Source organism: Haemorhous mexicanus, chromosome 8 (assembly GCF_027477595.1).
Source record: "Haemorhous mexicanus isolate bHaeMex1 chromosome 8, bHaeMex1.pri, whole genome shotgun sequence".
NCBI lineage: Eukaryota > Metazoa > Chordata > Aves > Passeriformes > Fringillidae > Haemorhous > Haemorhous mexicanus.
In genome coordinates, this window is record NC_082348.1 from 2,939,067 (window position 1) to 2,960,501 (window position 21,435).

Here is a 21,435-nt window from a genome sequence, read left to right on the forward strand (position 1 = left end):
CCCTCCTTTTAAAAAAGTCTTGTATACTGGATAGACAGAAATACTTCCTTGTAAATTTGTTATTTTTTCTATCAAAATGTTTCTTGTTCTTTTTAACATGGAAAATGAGCATATTTCTGAAATTTAATGCACAGTGTTTGCTTAGTAAGCGAAAAAACTTAATCTATAGGTGGATCATTGAAAAATAAACATTAAAAATATTGAATATTCTTAAGTTTTTGGTACCTGAGGACAGTTTGTTAAGAATTGGGCTAAATGTGGTCTAAAGTCCATTATTCTCGTTAATATTTCTGACATAAAAGAGGGTGAAACAATCCCAACCTTATAAAATGTGATAGAAATATTTTTACTATGATTATTTAAAGTCAGCTCTTAGAGTAAGTGTGGGAAGGAAATGAGCTTAATTATCAGATTAAGTAAACCTAATCTTCAGATCAGAGCTTAATGTCACTAAAGATGAAATTATTTTATATATTCTTGAGATGGTGAATAGCTAGAATGCTGTCCCCTGCTTGGAGAAGGAACAGTGCTCTGCAAAGGGTGGGTTCTGCACTGTTTCCTCTTCCTAACCAGGTGTTGGGGACATTTTGCACCTTGTGCTGCTCCTCATTCCCAGTGTGGGTTCAGGATTGCTGTGCAAAGTTACAGTCTGTTGTCTGTTTCAGTTCAGCAGTTTGAACTTGGGAAATGACAGACTTTTAACCTTGGAGGAGCAGTGATGAGTTAATGGTGCTGTTATCACCTTAAAATGGCACAGCTGCACGGGAAGCAGGCTGTGCACGGGCCGCTGTGTCCTGCAGAGGTGGTGGCACCTGGAATGGCAGCTCAAGGAGCAATCTTGAGAGGAACTGTGAGATGTTCAAAAGGGCCAGTCAGTTAATTCATTCCATCCCTGTGGATCAGGAGAAAGATGATAAAATCACTGCTGTTTACAGCTGATGGTCTTGTATTAAATATAATTATTTTAAACATTCAGCCACGCCTTCAGCCACACTGTTGCTGTTGGGATGGTAAAATCTCCGTCGTGCCAACCCCTTGAACCTGTGACTTACAGGAACAAGGAAGGCACTTTTCATTTTTTTTTTAACCTGATACGACTGAATCCTGCACGTGCATCCCAAGCTGTCCTTCCCTCCTCCTGGTACTCCTCCCACTATCTTGCCTCGTTTCCCGCTCGCTGTTTCGTTAGCGGTGGCGCTCCGATTGCTCGCGTTTTATGTCCACGCAGTTCTGGCGTTCCCTTACCATATGGTCATCCTGATGTTGCCATTTGCCTCAATCATCCTTTTTGTAGCTGCTTGAACATCTTAATTGATCTCCTGAGCTATGTTAAAGATTTATAACAGACGTCGGCGTAATTCATTTTGCGCGCACGTAACCGCGCCTTTCCCTCTCATTGGCTGTCCGCACCTCTCCCTCATAAAAATGCACCAAAAGCTTGGCCTTGTGTCTCTGTGGTAAAATCACGGACGTCTTGAAGGATATTAGAAACCTTGCACCACTCTACTTCAGCCAAAAGGATAAGTTGTGGCCCCTAGGCTGGTGCTAATAAGGTGTTCTCTGCTCTCTCTCAAACAATACCTCGAACCGGAGAACTTTTCCTTTCTCCTCTAGCAGCAGAGATGGCAAAACTTTTTTGTTGTTTTTTGAGTAAGATTCAAAGCCATGTGTTGATAATATTGTTAAGCTGAAGTGCATATATCAGAGTGGTGATGGTGCCAGGAACTGCTTTTGGCCAGGCCTGTGTTTCTTAGTATATGCGGCAGAGGCATGTGCAATTAATGATGTTGGCAAAAGGAGCACTGTAGGAAGAGCACACGAAATTAGAGGTTTGATGGTTTCTGCAAAGTACTGTGCCCATCTTTTCATGCAGAAAATGACTAAACCATTACTCCACATATGATTGGAGCAGAACAGAGCACTTTTTGATGGGGTTTGTCAGAGAGCATTCAGAAGAAGCTGTATATTAGAAGATAAATTTCATCATCCGGTTAAGAAAATATGTCTAAGAGTAGATATGGAAAAGATAGGGCATGTCCTTTGTGCCATTAGAGGGGTGGATTTTTGAGTATAAATGAAAGCCAAGTCTGTCTGATGAAGAATTTTCATCAGAATATCCAACTATGGTGTAATTGCTGAAAATTATCTTTGGCCAGACTTTTTTTCTCAAGAGTTGTTTCCTTTGTGAATTTCCTTCTTACCTGTGCCACTGGAAGTGGGCTAAAACCTTTATTTTCTTTCAGCTTTAGTTTTGATTAGAAGGTGTCAGTCTGGTACCAGATTTTGCACTGGTTTGGTAGAACCTCTGTATAACAGTACTTGGTCAGACTTTATTGTGCACTGGCCAGACACTCAGCAAAGTGAGTTGGGTGAAGAATTTGTCTTGCAAAAATATTTTAGGAAAATTTTTAGTGGATGCATACAACCCATTTACTTCACTATTCCTTTACCCTAGCAAAGAAGTCTCTCACTCCCTTCTCTTTGTGTTAGTAACATATTTGAACACTACTTTGTGTCCATGCAGGTAGTTGGTATTTGTTCAAGTTGTTTGTTTTTTTTCCCTGTTTTATGATGTCACCAGCTGAAGATTTCTAGCAGTAGTTTCTTTCTCATTGGTGGTATCTGTTCTAGGCAGAACCAATTCTGGTCTCAAATGTCTTGTATTTCTGTTTGGAAACCGAGGTGCCTTTAGTAGGAAAATCAAAGTACTCTAAAGCTTTATGTGATGTATAAAATTGGGATGAAGCACAAACCTGTGTTTCAGTTCTCTCCCCTGTAAAAAGAAATAAAAACTCTAAACATCGAAGGAATAATGTTAAAATATTAAGTTAGACTTGGTTGTAAAGTCAGAGACAATTAATCTTCCTTACGTATTTCAATAATCTTAGAAGCTGTGTAAAGTTTGGTATTTTTGAATTTTTTTCCTTAAGAAATGGATTGAGCCTTTGCTCTTAGGTCTTCCTCTGGCAGCGTGGACAGGGTTGCAATGAACCTTCCAAGGTTGGAAGAATCTCTTTTTCTGAGCAGTACAGAATAACTTGTGGTGTATCTTCAGACACTTGTTGCTATTTTTCTCCACTTTGATATACTTTAATTTTTAGATGTTTGTGGAGTTTAAAAGCAAAAGTGACACTATCAGATAAAATCATTTTATAAGAGCAGATTTTAATTTTGTGACAGCCAAGATATTACCTCTGATTTTTCAGTTCTTTTCCTCCTCATCTCTCCAAGTAACTTTCTATAGTGTGCGGCTGCTCCTTTGGGGACAAAAACAGTGAATTTATTGCCTGGGCAGTTATATAGGAAAGGTCCAACTTTAACCCAAGGAAGCTGTTTCATAGTTGATCAAAGTCTTTATAAATAATCTTCTATTCTGCTTGGAAATAATGCAGAAAAATCTCCCCAGTTTTTGTCTCAAATAAACCTCATGAGGTAAATATGGAAAAAAAAAAAGCCCAAAAAACCCCCCAAATCAGTGTGTCATTAAAATCATAGAAGAAAGCAAGCAACAAATGTGTGTGCTCACCTTGGCAGTAAATTTTGATGATGTGTTGTCCATCTCTTCTGCCTCCTCCAAGGGAGCTGCCTGTGGGACTGGCAGCCGAGCATGGATCCTTGGAAGCAGAGCGAGCCCTGTGTTTGTGCACAGTGCTGGAACAGCTGGTTTGGATTTTAAAAATTCTGCTTTTATTAGAACACTGACTCTTGTTTATCGTTATTGATTTTATTGGGTTATTATTGACTGACTGCACCCCATGGGCCTATTAGTGAAGTGCTAGTAAAGCATTAAAGGAAGACTTGGGCCTTTCTGTGCTTTGTACTTACAACATTTGCTTTTATCGTGACTTTTAGCTGGCTGCCTAACTACAAACATGGGCAGCCTCACCCACCAGAGACTGAAAGGAGGACGAGAAACCAAAGAATTTTCTTTTTTTTTTTTTTTTTTTAAATCTTGAGAAGAACAAAACAAAGTTTTGAGGTTATTTACTGTTTTGTTTGATTAATTCTCAGGGAAATGTTTACATCTTTCTTGTCTCCCTAAGACTTCTGGCTAATATTGGAAATAGAACAAACTCATCAGTCTTACTCAAAAAATAAAAGTTATTGCAGATTCTTTTTATTATTATATGCTATTTGATCTTTCTGGGTGGAAAAGGAAATTTATTTTCTTATTAATATGAATCAAATGATATGTGATATTCAGTTTAAGCCAGATCAGAGCTGGGTGAACTCTGACTGGTTGTATATCAAAATCTAGAGGCCATCCTAATGAAATTTTAGGTATCATTGACTCTCTCCTAAAACAGTGTGTTTTCTCATAGTAGTGTTATCTCTGGATGCTCCCACTGATCCAATAATCTGTCCCTTTAGTGTTGTTTTTCTCTCCCCTGCTCTATAAAAATGAAGCAATCACTATTTTCCAGTATACCCCAGTTAAGGGTTATGGGCTGGCCTCACTGAGCTGCACCAGCATCGGGGGTAGAAGCACTGAACAAATATTCATTGTCTTATTTGGGGATCTTGTGTGAAAATCCCCTTCCAGGAAGTGTCCAAGGCCAGGTTGGACAGGGTTTGGAGCACCCTGGGGTAGTGGAAGGTGTGGTCATGGCAGGTGGTGGGATGAGGTGGGATGATGTCTTTTCCAACCCAAACCATTCTGAGATCTTGTGATTTACAAAACACTGGAATAATCCGTGTCATGAATAATATTTGAGGGGACAATTTTTACCAAAATGCCCCCTTATGAAACTAAGAATTTTGAGAACAACTTTCTTTTGGGTGAAGAGAAAAGGAGGGGCTGGAAGAGAAACAGAGAAGTCCTGAAGAAACGAAACTGCAGCAGCCATAGGGAAGTGGTGGAAGTGTCCTGGCATTTGAGCATGGTGAATGCCCATATTCCACATGGAAGCAAGAGTTTGTGATCCCAAAACTGCAAGCAGACAATCAGATTGGGATGGCAAAGAGGTCTCAAAGAGGTCCACTTTGCTATTAGTGGTAGCCTGTTGCTGTCCCTGACTGCTAAAAATGTGTTCTGGGATAACAGAAACGGGATAAAAATGAGAGTCTGCTCCTCTCTAAACGCAACAAAGTCACTGTAGATTAATTATGAAAGTCATATTTTTCTCTGTCAAATCTACTGCTGTGAGTAGTAATAGCTTCTCCTGAAAACTGTCACAAAGCAAAAACAGTGACAAAGAGATGTCTCTGCAGCATAATGTCAAGCTGAACTGGTGGGCAAACTTTATTCTGAACGTGAACGGTGCATTTTTGGGGTTGTGATAAGAAAACAGCATCTAGCATTGGGTAGACAGGGGTGAGCTATAGAAATGGTCACATATCCATAGGTCTTAAAGCTGAAAATTAATGCAGTAAATCTGTTTATGTCAGAAAAAATCCACCAAGTTTATATTTGTATTTACTTACCTTTGCTGTGAACTTTGAGGACGGGAAGGGTCACAACAGAAAATCAGCTTGGGGTCTTTGCAGGAGGAAAACTTACCTTGGGATTGTAAATCCAAATATAAGTTTGTTTTTCAAAATGGTCTTGATGCAGATTCAGCTTGCAAAGGAGTCTCTTGGCCACTTCCAGCCAATCCAGTGTGTGAATGTGCCATTAAATGCAGGAAGAACCCTGGGAACTTTCTTCAGATACAAACACATTTTATTTTAAAAGATTTGATTTTAATTTTGCCTTTGAGCTCCACGATGGGTGCAGCAGACGGCAGCCAGGCATCACCAGTTACTGTTTAATTTGCTGGTACAATCAAACAGTGAGATGCTCTCACAATTGACTGTGCCCACAATTTTGTGCTTGACTGCAGGTGCAAAATCGAGGATGCAAAAATCAGAACACAACTTGATGATCGCTTAAAAATTTGGTTCATTCCTGTTCAAAAATCTTTGACTTGTTTTTGTCTTATAAAAAAAATATTTTGGATTTTTATTTTTTTCATTGGGGTTGTTCACCAAAATTTACTCTGAGGGATAAAAAAAAAATCCACCTGCAAGCAGCTACCATATTTATACTGTAATTTTTAATGGAAATAAAATATTATAATGCTGTAAGTAAGGTGTTTTTATAGCCTTTATCTATAGGCTGCAAAAATAAAAATAATTAATTTATCCATTTATCCCAGGTAAATTAGTGTTAGAACTGTTAATCTTTTTCAAGTTTTTTTTTTTTTTTATACAGGACACAAATAGTATTTAATAAGTCCTATCATAGAAAAAAGCATTCAGAAAGTTATTTTTAACAATAGTCACCCCAGAAAGCTACAATCACTATGAAAAATTGGAAGCTGTATTTTTATCTCACAAAATATGCATATTAAAAATGTTTTGATGATGCTTAGACAGAAATATTGTGCTGCTCAGTAGCAGCAGCGTTACACATTGACTTGTGTGAAATACAGAACTCTTCTAATAGTGATATATTTGGCCAAATTTGGCAAAACAATACCTCTGGGTTAGCCAAGTAACACAATTCAGGGACTGCTTCCTTATACATGATTGAAGTGCTTAATATTGTTATTATTTTATGGATGTCAAATGTTCTGACAACAGATCAAATGGTACAATTTAGGTTTATGGAGCTAATTAATTATTTCTGGATAGTAGTAAGTTGGATTTCCCAAGTAGTCTACTTCAGAAAATGAGTTGATATTCAGAGAAATGCTTTTACTGTCACAGACTTAGATTTATGTTGCATTTTTCGTAACTATAAAAAAGCACAATACATTTCTGTAGCAATATTTTGCTTTCTTTAGTGAAAACTGAGACCAATTTGTTGATCTACCTCTCTTGATTCATATGCAACTCACAACCCCTCCTTTTTGCTGAGGGACATCTCTGCTTGTACTGTAGAAAGATTGACCAGGGATAGTTGGGGGAATGGATTTCTCAGTTTTGTGCTCAGTATCACCATGGAGCACTGTAGAACAATGCTTGGTGTAGCTCACAAACCTCATGAGGTAAATATGGGAAAAAAAAAAAAAAAAAACAAAAAAAACCCCAAATTCAGAGTGTCATTAAAACATAGAAGAAAGCAAGCAATAAATGTGTGTGCTCACCTTGGCAGTAAATTTTGATGATGTGTTGAGCATCAAAGATGGAAAGCAAAGATGGAGTTTGTATATTTGGGTTGTGCTTTGTTTTGCTTTTTGCATAATTCTACCCAAAATATGATATTTATTTTTTCTTGCATTTGGGGGATTGTTTTGTAGAAAGGGTGGTGTTTCTCTATCTGAATATTCCTGTGTGTCTGAAGGAAGTCTGGATCTGCACTTTGAAGGTTCTCAGAAATGTTTTGGAGTGACAATCAGAATTTGTAGGACAAGAGCAGTGAAAGGAAGTATCTGCAGGAATCCTTCAGCCACCCTGTTGTTTCCATGTTTTCACCTTCCTAGAGCCCTGAATTCTTCTTTATCCCTGCTCTTCTGCAGGTACCTGGGTTAAAGTGGAGCTCTTGAGAGTTTTCTTGCTCCTTTTCTGTTCATGTTTTTTCCCTCTGCTCCTCCTGCTACCTCTTGCAAGACTGCTGGAATTTTTAGTGGGCGCTGCAAGTCTGTTTTAATAATTGTTCCTCACCAAAAAACAAACAACCAACCCAACAGAAAAGGCACAGGGGAATTTGGATGGTCGGGGCGGGGGGGTTCTGCTTTCTTTTTGATTTCCTTCCTTCATATCATCACATTTCCTTTACCTCTTCTCCTCCTCATTTCCTCTTCCCAGTCCTTTCCTCCCTTCTGTTCTTTCCTTGTTCCTTTATTAATTCTTCTTCTTTGCATTATGTTCCTATTCACTCCTCTCTAGCCCTCGCCAGTTTTTAGCAGCCCATGATTTCAGATGGAAAATCTGTCGCCAGGGCCCCTCCTCCAGGAACATTAATGGCCACTCTGGAAATCCTGCCCTGCCCTCCGTCATCTCATTCCAGACACTGAGGGGGCAGACGAAACAGATGGTTGGCACAGGGCTGGATGATTCACTGCTTGAAATCATGGTGCAACATTGCTGAAATTGGTGAGGGAGAAGGAGGTCTGACATTTGACAGAGCCGTGTAAAAATTGCCTGATCCAGGCAAAGTTCAGACTAATCACTTGACTGTTATTTTCCAGATGCACTGATCATATGACTGTAATTGTAAAGATTATATTGACAGTGCACCGTTTCCCAAACATGCTGCACTCATTCTTAACAAAATGATTCTCCCTTGGGATGCTCAGGTCAGGCTGCTGTGGGGAATTGTGTGCTGCCATTTATTCATCCTTGAATTTTCTTTTATTTTTTTTCCTTGAGTGGGTTCATTCATCTACTTTCTGATCATGTGGAGTTGTAGGTTTCCAGGTACACAGTCAATAAAACTGAACCATAAATTTGAGTGCTTCCTTTCAGGCAGGTTTCTTTATGAATTGGACTAAAGTGACAAGATTTAAATGTGAAAAATAAAGAAGGAACATAAAGAAGCAATGAAAATTGGAGGCCATCAGCTTTTCAGCGTGTGTCTGGTTAAAATTGAATGGATTACTGTAGTAAGAAATAGATCTTTATAAAGAAATAGAAAATAGAGACAGAAAGAGATCTTGATAAAGATGGTAAGACCCTGGTGGAATTGAGCAAGTATAAGATCATGTGGATTCTCTGGGTAGTGTTTACAGTTAAAATTGTGGAAATAACCCCAGCTTTAAAATTTCATTGATTCTTCTCAAGTACCTGCTTGCTGCTGTTCATTTTGGGTGTCGTCTTCAAAACAATCACTTTGGACTGAGCCACTTTGAAGCAGAGCAGGAAATTTCCTGTAAAACCTTTCAATCAGTGAAGGGCCAATGATCTCAAGCATTGTGGTGGAAATTTCCGTGACCACAACAAAACCTGAACTCTTAACTGTGTGAGCTGAAAAATGGCTTGGGGCATAGAAAAAAAGAAGAAAAAAGGTGAATTTTAGATAAGCAGTTACATTTTGAGTGCTCCTGAGAAATTCCAAACCCTTGCTCAGCCCTGATGTCATTTGAAATGTCTAAGAATCGAGCTTAGTGAAGTTGCTTCTAATTAGTCTTGCTAATTTTTATGAATTTCAGGGAGAACTTCCCAAATGTTCTCAGCCTTCTGCTGCTCTTATTGCTCTAAGCATGGCTGTGAATCTCGCTGCTTATTTAGATGTCAAAGTGGTAACTGAAATATCCTTAAATGTCAAAGTGGTTTCTGTTTAACTCCCTTGAAAATTAGGCTTTTGTTCACTTAAATTTGGTGCTGAGGAAGGAGAGAAGAGGTGGAAGAACTTTGTTTGCAGTTTTCAGTTGTTTTTTTGAATTCTGTGGGTAAAAGTTATAACCATGGCTGTTTTGGGTAAGGATGTTAAAGAAAGGCCAAAGCCCCAGATCATCTCCTGTGCTTTTCCAGCTGAAAGGCTGTTTCTGTTGTATCAGATAAAATTAACACCTGGAGAGCTTCAAACATGAAGGATGTACTTCCCAAGGGGTTCAGATGGCTCAAACTCCTCAAGACAGAACAGGTCTGGAAACATAAGGAGCTGCAAAGTATGAACAGAAGTGAAAATACTTCATCTTAAAGAAGAGCTTGGGAGCAGATGTGGGCATCTCCAAATGGGAAAAGGCAGGAACACGGGAAAGACTTTAATAAACTTGATAAAAACCTGGTGGGTTTATCACACAAGGATAAGTTATAAATTATCCTAGATATCTTCTAGGAAATAAGGATTATGGAGCTTTCCTTCTGCCTGTGAACCAGAAGACCTTTTCCTCTGAAGTAATAGTTAGGAAAACCTAATTAGGAGGCACCTGGAAGAATAGACAGAATCTGAGTGTGGAAATCCCTGCACATGCCAGGCCTCATCACAGGTCCCCGGTCATTTAAAAATTTTTACCTTTGGTGTTTGTATGTGTAGACAAGAGTCCAAGCTGGTGCTGCCACTTGAGAAACTGCTGGTCTTGTGGTTTTATTAAAGAATTATGGAAATTATTGCCTTAATACTTCTTTTTAAACTGAAACCCTGCATCTCCTGAATTTATAAAGATTTCTTTGCTTTTTACTTGGTTGGTTTGGTTTTTTTTGGTTGTTTATTTTTTTTTTTTTGGCTTTTTTTTTTAATTTTCATGTGTAGTTGAGGTTCTCTGGCAAACTGGTAGCTGGGTTCTGTTCCAGGCAGAGATAGCTCATAGGATTTAGGTATTTAAAATCCTTCTCTAGCAGTGAGATCTATTCAATACAGTAAATGCTCCTGAGAGAGCATTTCAGACCCACCTAAGGCAGACACCTGCTTTTTGCCTTCTGAATTTCTTTGTGCACTGCATGAACTCTCTGCCCATGGTGAACTTGGGTGAGAACAGGCAGACAGCGAGATATCCAGCTGATATTTTACTTCTGTGTCTCAATTCTGAGTCTTTTCTGTTCTCACTGGGTTAAAAAGAAGGATTCTTGGCCAGGGAGAATTAACTTCCATGAGTGTGAGGACCTGCTCCAGGACAGGGACCAACTTCAGCACCTTGTTAGAAATTTCTTCTCTTAATTTAAATCTTTTTGGCTTGAAAACGTCTTTGGAATGAAGGTAATTGAAGCTGTAGGGTTGCAATAACAACTCCCAAATTCTCATTATTTAGTGTAATTGATGGAAAAGGCTGAGAAGTAGAAAAGCAAAATATTGACTTTCATGCATTTAAGTTTTATTTATGTGATGCTGGTCCAAAATCACCAAAATAACTCATGACGCTTTATATATAAATGTGTGTGTATAACTTGGGTCATTTAAAAAAAAGTAAGTTTCTCAGTTTCCCAAAAAGGACCCTTCTCCCAGTTTATGGAAAAGCTGCAGACACACTTTTGTCCTGTCCCACTATTCTCAAACTTCAAAGGCCAGACAGGACTTTACAGGAAACATTAACTTAATGATTTTTATCTCAGTGATCCTCATCTCTCCTATCTGATGCTACTGAATTTGATAAATATAGGGAGTTTTTCCTCGTCCCAGCCCTTGCCTTTTGGGATGGGATTTTGAATAAACACTGCTAATTTCATAGTCTCAGAGGAAAACCAAAACAAAACAAAACAAAATACCCACCCCAAAACCAGAGGGAAAGAAGGCAAATGGAATGTTTGGATGAGAGAAACTGATAAAATTTGGTTTGGCAGCCTTTAGCTGGGAATTTATGAAAGTCTGGTTTACTTTCTAGGAATAAGCATAACTGCCTTATAATTTTTTAATACTTTTTTTCAGGGTATTGCTGGTATTTTTCACTTTTATGACTTGAAGAATAGGTATATTTATCATTATAGGCAAATGTTAATACAAGTTTATTTTCAAGCCTTTAAACTTAAAGGAACCGTCAAGAAATTTTTAACTGCATTAAAAAGATATTCCACTTTTGCTGAGATTTGTGTTCATACAGAGAATTTCACTTTATTCTGAGATACATAACTATTTTAACACAAGTAGTCTTTTAATAACATATTACTCAAGTTTCCATTCCTGAAAATGAGTATTAGTTGATAGATTAAGGGAATGTATCTTTTACAGGAATTGTCAAATGCAACTCAGGTTTTGATGATTAGAAAACTAGGGATAGATCTGAATTCTTTACAAGCAAGAATACTTTTAAAAGAATATCCAGAATTTGCAGAAAGTGTGCATTGCAGTTAATTGCTCTGATTAACCACTGAATTTGTCAAAGAGAATACAGAGAGAATAATAAATGAAATATCATTTGGGGGACACTTCTGTTTCAACAGAAATTATTCTTACCTCTAAAAATCATCTATGTGGTGCTCCTTCTTCCAGTATTTGTACAAGACAATCACAGCTAATCAGGAAAAACAGGGGTTGGTATTTCTCTTTTATGGCTGGGTATGTACCAGGCATTTACTTAAAAAATTAATCACCATAAAACTGCATTTAAAGTGGAGAAAAGAGGGAGTGGAAGGGGAGAAATTGGATCCCACTTTGATAGTGAAAGCAGTGACTGTCCTGGATGGAATCTTCATGGCACAATATAAAGTGGCTTTTTTTTTTTTTTCCAATTAATTTTAGGCAACTTTGCAAACTGGATCATTTGTTACCAAATTTGTTCACTAGTTTTTGGATTTATTTAAAGATTAAAACCAGCTTCAGCACTCAGTAACATTTCAGTATAGGAAAGATAATGAAGGGAGGTATAACTCTACCCTGATTTTCTGACAGGAAATCCTGGAATCCCAGAATGGTTTTGATTGGAAGGGACCTTGAAGCATATCTCATTCCATGAGATGGACAAGGTCACCTTCCACTAGACCAGGTTTCTCCAGAGCTGTTTTTCCCTTTCCTGAGGAATTCCTCAGTATTTTATGGCATAAACAGGATAACTTGGTCCTGGTTCAGGCTTCGGTGATTGTGCTGTACGAAATGCCCATAGAAGGCTCACTAGAGGATAGAACATAGAATAGAATCAAGGAATATCCTGAGTTTGAAGGGACCCACAAGGATCATTGAGTCCAACTTGATGCCCCAAATGCCATCCTGAGCATCCCTGGCAGTGCTGTCCAAACCCTCCTGGAGCTCCGGCAGCCTCGGGGCTGTGCCCATTCCCTGGGGAGCCTGGGCAGTGCCCAGCACCCTCCTGGGGGAAAAAACCTTTCCCTGATACCCATCCTCACCCCTGCATCCAACACAGACATGCAGCTCAAATACAGTGGGATGAGCTCACACTATTCCTCTGGATTTACGCATTTCTTCCTATTTTTAAGAACAGTTTGGAACCGCTCATCCCATTCACCGCAGAAAAGCAGAGTTCAAAACCGGGCTGCAAATTGGCAAAAAAGAAGTGCTGGGATTTCCACAGCAAGCCCAGAAATCTGTTTCACATCACTCAGCCAGGCAGGGCACTGTTGTGAGTTATAAATGTGCTTTTTTCCCCTGTGTGGGCAGTGAATCAGCAAATGCTCCGGGAGTTCAGGGGGAAATGTCAGGTGCTGTTTCAACAGTCGGGCTTTCACAAGCTCCAGGGTGGGTCCTCAACAGGGGACCCACCTTGGAATTGGGGACAATGTCAACGCCCTTATCTCTCCCCCTCTCTGAGTCGGGAAACCAATGCCTCCCCAGGATGTGCTGCCTGTTTTGGTTAATTGATGCCTGACCACAAACTGCTTAATAAATAAGTTCTGTCTGGAAAATATTATTCCCTGAAATCATGTCTGAATTACCCAAAAGTCAAATTAAGTAATTGAGAAAGCATCTGCTGTGTGGAAGGATGTTTGTTTGTTTGTCTGTCCTGTGTTTTGTGGTGGGGCTTTTTTTTTTGGTTTACCAGGACAATCACTGGAGTATGTCTGGGAGAAGGTTTATTTGCAGAACCACAGCTCAAATCTTGAGATGAGGGAACATTACAAAGAAATGGCATGGCTTTCAAATGAAGCCTACAAATAGGTTTGCAACTTTCTTCTGTCTTTGGTAAATTACCCGAGTGAAGCCAAATCACATTCCTAAAGACAGTCCCCTGGCATCCTTCAATAAACAGATTTTGCCCTGTGTATGAAATGTTTAGCTCAGTGCTTTATGAAGTAAAGGTCATCTGAGCAGAGATGTTGCAATAAAGGGCTGCCTGAAAGTGCTTCCACTGAGCGTGAATAGCAGCAATATTGCCTTGAAAACTCTGGGCTAATTGATTAAACTTCCAACAAACTAATTTTAATTAGCCATACTAGCTTAACTTTCTTCTTTGTGTGTTTTACATGAATGTTTTCTGCTAAAATGCACCTGTTTTCAGCTGGGAAGTAAAAGAAAAAGTGCTTTTTTTTTTTCATTGGTCCTTAACCATGTATTCATGTATTTGCACCCTAAAATTACTTCTAACTCTGATACCTCTCTTGAATCTCTTAGGAAAAAATCATTGCACGTACCAAAAGTACATCTTTTGGTCTCTATCTTATATTTATGTCTGTAACAATTAAACTCTGTCCAACCTGACCTTGACATACTTGACAACTTTTCATATCTTGTTGAAGAGCAAAACCTCTGGGTGCATTGGATCTTTATGCAACAGCCCTGATTTCAAGTCTGTAATCATTAAAATTAAGACAAACCTTTTCCCTCAATATGTACATAAAGATGGATTTTAGCTACAAAATGCTCATGCAACAGCTGTGAAGGTAGAATTTTTGTCCCTCTTTAACACATCTTTTTTGGAGGTTTCAGTGTTTGAGACTTACATGGAAATGGGATCAAAGCTTAGCAAGAGAGGTGTGGAGAAGGGATGTGGTGAGAAGAGACAACCAGCAGTCTGAAATTTCAGTGTAAGGGCAGTTCTGTCACAGGGTTTAAAACCAGACCTGCAGCCTGGCCTGCTCCTGCCTCTGACACTGAACTGGACAGCGGGCACAGAATCCCAGAATTATTTGGTTTATAAGGAACCTTGAAGGTCACCTAGTTCCAATCACATCACGAGGACTCTGTGCTTCTGTTGGGTGTGTTTCTTCCCCTGGTGGATTGGGGAAGTTGTACTTTGTGTCTTCAAGGCTAGAATGTTTTCATCTCCTGACAAAGCACGTGGCAGCAGCAGCACGCTGGGTAGTTCATGGTGGCAGGCTGTGTTTTTAAAGTCTGTGTCACCAGGCAAGGGGATGCAGTGGAAAGGATTGTAAGATTTTGGCAGAGGTAAGAAATAACAGAGGCAGTGCTCCTGCAGCTGGACAGTGGGTCTGGTGCTGGGTGAGACCCTGGGGTGCCAGCTCTGTGAGCACTGCTGGCTCTTCATTCTGTGGAGAGTGGAAATTCTGGGTAGCTGGGAAACCCTGAGGTGCTCAGACCTCCAAACTGCTGCTCCAGCAGAGGAAAAGAGTGGGAGCAGTTCCTGAGCAGAGCCGAGCACCCCACATTGCGCTGAGGCCTCATCCTGGGGCTAGGGTTGTCAGCTGTCCTTCCCCTCTGCTGCTGAGGTCAAACCAACCCTTCATCCCTTTGAATTCAGCAGACAAGGTGACAGGAGTGTGTCATCCCTGCTCCAGCTGTGCTGTGGGGAGCAGGGACAGCCCTGACGTCAGGCCAGGCGCTGCCGCGCCGCCAGCTCTGCCAAGCGCCCGCGGATGGCTCCTGTTTGTTTTGCTCCAGCCCATCTGCTGGGGAAGGAGCAGCTTTAGCAAGCTTTAACAGGCTGCTCCTCGCTCAGAATCGGTGTTGGGGACCAGGTGTGGCTGTGCTGCTGTCCCCTGGGCAGGGCTGTGCTGGGGGACAGCTCAGGGGGTGCAGATGGACGCTGGGCCTGCACGGCACCGTGACGCTGCCAGCCACTTGTCACCAGGCTGCTGGCTCAGGCTGCCCACAAATGCGTGCTGGAGACTGTGGAAATGCTTCAGGGAATCTGGGATAGGAACAGCAGAGAAAGAAGCTTATTCTGGGAGTGTCGTTTAATCTGAATTTCAAGGTGGTTGAAAGAAAAAAGGAGGGGGTGAGGAGGGAGGGAAGCCTCCAGCACCATCTCTGCTCTGGGCTGGGGGAATGTCATTGTGGGCACTGAGGATGTTCAAAATGTGGACAAAATAAACCCCAGTGCCTCTTCTCCCTGCTTTGCTTTCAGGTTTGTCCCCTAATTGCTGCAGTGGGGCAACAGCCAATTTGTTTCATGAGAGCTGGACTGAGGAAATGTTTTGGTTAATGAGAATAGCCCCGTTTATTTAGGTGGGGTTTTTTTGTTGCAAATCTGGGGCAAAGGCTGCAAGTATCTTTAAATTAGACACTGTAATAGGTGTTGGTTGTGCAATGTGGACTTGGAGCTTCAGTGTGTGAATGTTAAATTTATTACAGTACCCTCAGAGCTGGGGGCTCACTTGCCAAATAGGCTGATCCACTAATTCACTTCGCTTCGAGCTGCTCTCAGAACAAAACCAACTTTCAAACATTTTCCATTTGCAATTGTAATCAAAGGACAAGCAGTGATACAAGAAATGAAGCAATGTGGGTGAAGTAGAACAAAATCATTTAGTGGGCTACTGGAGGAACAATTTAAAATGTTTGAACATGCCAAAAGGAAGGAGGGGGAAGACCAGGATTCCACTTTCATGAACAATGTATCAGAAAATGAGTGAAAATATCAAGTGCTGGCTAGAAATCTAAGGTGAGGGTGTTCTGTTTTGTGTATTTAAGGATTTAACGCATTTGAAAACTTGGCAAGCAAGTTCCAGTATTGGAAGCATGAACTGATGTTGTACATGGTTCCTCAGTCCAAGGGAATATCTAGCTTGGATGGCACAGGGAATGAATTCCAGTGGAAATAGTGTTAATGAGGTTAAAGAGAACAGATCAGGGATCAATAAGTGTTCTTGGGAAGGAGCACTAAGGTGCTGAGGGGACTTTATCACCTGATGGCTGGCTTAGAAATAGGTGTCGTGGTAAGGACTGGGATTTTACAGGACTAGTGGAATTTGTGGTGTCTCTTCAACCACCCATTCTTTAAAATTACTTTTCATGAAGTCTACGAAATGTTCCCAAACCAGCTTCTTTTTCTGTCTTCTCCTCAGTTCTTTTCTTCCCCTGCAAATGTCAGAGGAAACCCTCCAGCCTCTTCTCCAGGCTCAATTAGTGCTTTCAGTTCCTATTAGGTTTTGGGATCCATCTGACCCTCCCTGCAGCCCTCCTGGCCAGTGCCTTCCCACCAGCAGAACTCTGCTCCCTCCAGTCTCTCCCAGGCAAGCTGCCTTGAGGGCATGGATGGAGTCTCCTCTTGCTCTTAATCACTGTTGATTAAACAAATGAAAAAACTGCTTTTACATCAGATTTGTGGACATGTGACTGCTGCCTCCTGTCCTGCAGCCCATGGGTGCTCCAGGTGGCTGTCCCAGCAGACCTGCTCTGTGCTCAGTGTGATGTGGGAAGGGGTAGAGAGAGAGTCACCAGGTCTTTTCCTGGTCAATATTACTGCTAATTGGGTTTTTTGTGATTTTTTTGGGGGTTTTTTTTTGGTGGGTTTTTTTTTTTTTTTGGTTTGGTCATTTGGGTTTTGTTTGGTTTTTTTTTTGTTTCCTTTTTTTTTTTTTTTTACCTGAGGACAATCTTTCCAGTGGTGTATCCTCAAAAACTGAGGTTTGGTGAGGATAGAGGTAGGGAAAGAAACTAAAGCAGATACAAATCCTATCACAGTAAGCCTGAGAAGTCATGCTCTGATTTCATATGGGCTTTGGGATGTGCATGGAAGACCTTGCTGCACATTCACCTTGTTCCCCTCCAAATGTGGGAGGGCTTTGTGTTCATGTCTCATTAGCACAGGGAGTAAAACTTACCTGCGGGGCTTTGGCAAGGGCAAGAAGAAGAAGAGACTTTCCTGAGAGGTTTCTGAATCTTTTCTGACTGATTAAAAGGTGTAGAAATGATGACTGCTTGGTTTGCTGTCAAGGTTTTGTAGGTTTTGTTTGCTGGCCCAGGTTTCCCAGGGAAGCCGTGGCTGCTCCATCCCTGGAAGTGTCTAAGGCCTCGTTGGATGGGGTTTGGAGCAACCTGGGATAGAGTGGAAGGTGTGGGATGAGTTGATCCTTAAAATCCTTTTTGACCCAAACCATTCTATGATATCACTTTCGTAGATTCAAACTGGAGATCACAAAGTGGGAGAAGAGAGAAGGAGAAAAAATAAAAAAAAAGAAAAAAGTGTTGCCAAACTTCCCTTTTATCCTCCATGAACATTTTGGTGGGAATTCTAGTCCAAAATGTGGCAACAATTCCATATTGTCTCTTGAAACAATTAGATGAATGTTTTACTGCCCAGGAGCTCATCTTACCTGGGCAGGGTTGCACATAAACCCCTTAAGCACCTTTTAACGAGGAGCTGCAGTTAATGGCCCTGAGCTGCTCTTGGAGCCATCAGCCCTTCCCAGATGGTCATTAATCCTCAGATGCTCATTAAAGATAATATTCTGTAGCTTTTTTAAAAAGTGCTGTGCTGCTTTTCCTTTAGGACACTTGTTATTCTGCTTCCAAGAGTGTCCACCCTGGCAAATATTGGGCTTTTTTGCACCCCTGTAGCTCCTCTGAGGATCAGGCTGGAGCTGAGGTTTACAAACCAGGACAATTCTTAAAAAAACATGTATACATAATATTGCATACATAATAGATGGGAATGGTTCCAAAACAATCTATTGCATAATTACCTAATTAATACAATCTGTAATAATTAAAAATCCTTTGGAGAATTTGTAAAAACATTTTACTATGCATGTGTCATAGATAATTTTTAGACTCGGTGTCTCAGCTGTTTGCTTTTTATTTTTTTTTTTTCCTTTTTAATTTGGTCTTTCAAATTGCCAACAGTCTTATTGCTGCTTTGTGGCCCAGGCACTTAACAAATTTCATTTCTCAAATGGAAGGGACTGAATTTTCTCCCCAGAAGTGTAGTTCACAGGCAAGGGCAACATTCAGCACTAACTTTTCTTTTGCAGAGACAAACACAAAAGGCACGTTTAAATAAGTGTATTCCAAGGGCTTTTTCAACTGTTGGGGGGAGTTAATAAAGCAAAATAAAAATTTCAAAGTAACAAAAATTGCTTTGGGCTCGACTTTTAAATCAAGATAGAAAAATTGATTTTGCAGATGCATTATAACCCTACTCATCTCAAAATAGTCCCACAGTGCAATTGTATCAGCAGTGCTTATTTATATTTATATCCAGCAGATAGTCTGGAGCATTGTATGAACCTCTGCCTCGGTAAGCATCAGCTCCTTGGCCTGTGGTGATGCCTGCTTGTGTGTTTGAGATGCACAGGCAGGATGTGAGTCTGGCCCCAGAATTGCTTTTACCTTATCTGGAAGTGTCCAAGGCCAGGCTGGACAGGGCTTGGAGCACCCTGGGACAGTGGGAGTTGTCCCTGCACCTGGCAGGGATGGAATGTGATGGGTTTTAAGTTTCCTTCCCACCCAAACCATTCTGGGGCTCTGCTCAGCATGAGTGTTTGCCCCCATGTGCTCCATTCCAGCTCAGTTCTCCTTTCTCTACCTTTGAGACACCATGGGAAAGCTTTTATTTCCCTTTTTTTTTTTTTTTTCTAAGAACCCAAACAGGCATCACAAGTAAAGGGGAATGATGAAATCTGCTCTGTTCTGGACAACCCCTGACTGCAGCTGATCCAGTGCTGCAAGCAGAAGCCTTTTCTCATTTTTCTCTCTGTAATGTGTAAACTAAAATGGCTTTGATTATGTGTTCAATGTGGCTGAAGAGCATCTGTCTACCAACACTTAATATCAAGAAATTCTTTGCTGTGAGGGTGGGCAGGCCCTGGCACAGGGTGCTCAGAGCAGCTGGGGCTGCCCCAGGATCCCTGGAAGTGTCCAAGGCCAGGATGGACAGGTCTTGGAGCACCCAGGGATAGTGGGATGTGTCCCTTCCATGGCAGGGAGTGAGATGAGATTGTTTTGAGGGTCCCTTCCCACCCAAACCATCCTGCAATTCTTTAATTATTTATAATTTGTGCATCCTGGTGTCTGGAACCTGAATTTTACTGTTACCAAAGCACCATGAGTGTAGCAGGCAGCAAACTTTGCAGACCCACGATTTAGTGCCATTAAAACCCACCCTGACTCCTTCTCAGGGAGAGAAATTTCCTTTGAATAGATGATTAAGCAGAGTGGGCAGCACTAAGTGTGTGGTCAATGCAGGAGGTGCTCAATGAATAATTATTAGAAAATAAAGGATTTTTGTTTCATCGAAGTGTGGGGTTGCATCTAATTGGTTCTTAATTGTGAAATCCATTTTTCACCTCAAAAGAGACACTGACAGTTTTGTCAGCTGCATTTGTTACTCAGCTTTGCAGGATCTGGAGTCTTCAGTACCTGAAATGAAACAATTCACCTTCCTATAACTGTGGTTTTTGGGAGACCAGCTAATAATTCACTTTCCAGGGAAAGTAGACTGGAGAATTTCACCTTTTGGGCTCATTGCACACCAGCTGATGGAAAAAAAATCCAAAATAACAAAGCAAAGAGGGAGGGTTGCATCCAAACCCAGACTCTTGTGCACCACAGCAGGAAGAGGGCAGGGGATGATGCTGATGAGCTCAGGGCTGTGAGTGCCACTGTTGTTGGCTTTATTCAATTTTAGCAAAACTGGGGGGGGGAAATGTAAAAGGGAGGATTTGAAGCCTGGTCTTCTGGAAGAGGTTTTGGGTTTATTTTTGCTTTCCTGAGGCTTTGCCTGGGTGCTGGCTGTGGTGAGCACTGTGTGGGGTGCCCTTGGCTTGTCAGCTGAGCCCATCCTCACATTCCTTTCTGGAGATCACCTGTACCTCACACATGTAACTTAATTTGGGTTGTTTTGGGGGGAAATTGTCTCTCCTGAGCAAAGCAGTATTTTCCACCCTCCCTGATAAAAGTGCATGAACATCTGTTTTGCACTCAGAGCGGACAAACAAAGGTCAGCATTAGCCCAAACTTGTGCTTTCAGTACCCAAGCCACAGCCCTGTGGGTCACTGGCCACCTCTGAGGGCTGTGAGGAAATCCCCCAGGCTCAGTGCCACTGTCAGTGCTCCTGTGACAAACTCTGCTCCAGCTTTTGACAGCAGGGCTCAGGCAAGTCAAGGAGCTGTTGTGTTCTCCCCAGATACTTTGTGTACCTCAAAATGTTTAATTCTGGCTGCAGATGTTAAGTAACTTCTTGATTTTTCATAACTCGAGCAACTAAAATACTTTTTTTTTTTTAATCTCTGTTTTGCAATCACTGAATCATATGATCAGCCTAAGGAGATACAGTTTGCAAATGAAACCAGATTATTATTAGCCTTGGCTATTTCAGCACAGGGAGGAAAGGAGAAAAAAAAAAATTGTGTGTAGATTTTTTAGACCAGTTGCAGTTTGTTTTACCAGCTTCTCAAACACATGCTGAGGAAGGTAATGACCACATGAAATAGGTTTTTGTGCACAGGGTGGCTGGTACAAGTGGCAACTTGGAGTAACCTGAAGTGCTACTTCTAGTCCACAAATAAAATATTAAAACAAAACCCAAAGTGTATTTAGGGTTTAGGTGAAAAAGAAGACACACATCTCTATGATTTTTTGGTCATAATTTTTTCTTCCCCGCTGGCAGGAGATTTCTTGAGAGTGATTGTGCCAGCAAATTAGCATTTCCAGTCCTTTCATAGACATTCCTGGAGGTATTCTCTTCCAAGGAGAGCACTTCTGGGAATGACAGCAGCATGCTTGGGAGTGCTCCAGCTGCCTGGCACTGAGGTGTGCTCAGCAGCTCTTGCCTTTCCGGGGTTGTTGGAAGACACCTGTGTCTTATTTGCTGTGTTGCACCTTGGAAGTTTTGACTCTTCACAGAGATGAAATTCTGCCAGGTGGCTCCTGGGAGCCTGCCTGTCACTCCTCCTGAGGTCACCACTCAGGTGTCACAGGCCACTTTCAGTAATTTTTCTTGATAGCCATAATAGGGGCATGACTAATGCTATCCTTTCTCCACCCTTGTTTTTGTTTTCTTGGG

General features: G+C 41.0%; 1 long non-coding RNA gene across 1 annotated transcript in view; it reads left to right on the top strand.

Moving 5' to 3' along the window:
• Window positions 1–14,521: 14,521 nt before the first annotated feature.
• The window catches only part of LOC132330242 (uncharacterized), a 164,900-nt gene continuing 157,986 nt past the window's right edge, over window positions 14,522–21,435 (top strand). Inside the window, exon 1 of the long non-coding RNA XR_009487249.1 lies at window positions 14,522–14,635. This is a non-coding gene — a long non-coding RNA (uncharacterized LOC132330242). The remainder of the gene's footprint in view (window positions 14,636–21,435) is intronic.